This window comes from Triticum dicoccoides, unplaced genomic scaffold (assembly GCF_002162155.2).
Source record: "Triticum dicoccoides isolate Atlit2015 ecotype Zavitan unplaced genomic scaffold, WEW_v2.0 scaffold16711, whole genome shotgun sequence".
Taxonomy (NCBI): Eukaryota; Viridiplantae; Streptophyta; class Magnoliopsida; order Poales; family Poaceae; genus Triticum; species Triticum dicoccoides.
The window spans coordinates 1-1,073 of NW_021219499.1; the positions used below are offsets into that span (position 1 = coordinate 1).

Here is a 1,073-nt window from a genome sequence, read left to right on the forward strand (position 1 = left end):
TCGGCGTTGTGGCGCGGCAAGCGTGCACTGGTGCGGTTGAGAGGGAGGGGTGGAAACCGCGTTAAACTCGTCTCCGTAGTTGAGAGGGAGCGGCCAAAGCAATGTACAATCGTCTTTGTAGTGGAGCTGGGAGGGGCAAGGATAAGGGACGAAGACCGGGGTAACATGTCGGATGCGATCATACCAGCACTAAAGCACCGGATCCCATCAGAACTCCGAAGTTAAGCGTGCTTGGGCGAGAGTAGTACTAGGATGGGTGACCTCCTGGGAAGTCCTCGTGTTGCATTCCCTTTTTAATTTTTTTCGCGCCGCTTGCAAAACAAAACGCACGTGTAAGTAATATATTTACCGTGTTTTATTATTTTGCACGAGTGCGGTAAGTCATAGCTGGGTGCTCACGATTCACGGGTCCAGCGTCGGCGTTGAGGGGTGGAAACCGCATTAAACTCGTCTCCGTAGTTGAGAGGGAGCGGCCAAAGCAATGTACAATCGTCTTTGTAGTGGAGCTGGGAGGGGCAAGGATAAGGGACAAAGACCGGGGTAACATGTCGGATGCGATCATACCAGCACTAAAGCACCGGATCCCATCAGAACTCCGAAGTTAAGCGTGCTTGGGCGAGAGTAGTACTAGGATGGGTGACCTCCTGGGAAGTCCTCGTGTTGCATTCCCTTTTTAATTTCTTTCGCGCCGCTTGCAAAACAAAACACACGTGTAAGTAATATATTTACCGTGTTTTATTATTTTGCACGAGTGCGGTAAGTCATAGCTGGGTGCTCACGATTCACGGGTCCAGCGTCGGCGTTGTGGCGCGGCAAGCGTGCACTGGTGCGGTTGAGAGGGAGGGGTGGAAACCGCGTTAAACTCGTCTCCATAGTTGAGAGGGAGCGGCCAAAGCAATGTACAATCGTCTTTGTAGTGGAGCTGGGAGGGGCAAGGATAAGGGACGAAGACCGGGGTAACATGTCGGATGCGATCATACCAGCACTAAAGCACCGGATCCCATCAGAACTCCGAAGTTAAGCGTGCTTGGGCGAGAGTAGTACTAGGATGGGTGACCTCCTGGGAAGTCCTC

General features: G+C 52.5%; 2 non-coding genes and 1 pseudogene across 2 annotated transcripts; all 3 read left to right on the forward strand.

The window, feature by feature from the left end:
- The first annotated feature begins 170 nt into the window (after positions 1–170).
- LOC119344380 lies at positions 171–289 on the forward strand. Its single transcript, XR_005166621.1, has one exon. It is a non-coding gene; the product is annotated as a 5S ribosomal RNA (ribosomal RNA).
- Positions 290–550: 261 nt separating this feature from the next.
- On the forward strand, positions 551–669 carry LOC119344381. Its single transcript, XR_005166623.1, has one exon. It is a non-coding gene; the product is annotated as a 5S ribosomal RNA (ribosomal RNA).
- A 297-nt stretch (positions 670–966) lies between these two features.
- LOC119344382 lies at positions 967–1,073 on the forward strand (annotated as a pseudogene; the record flags this gene model as incomplete).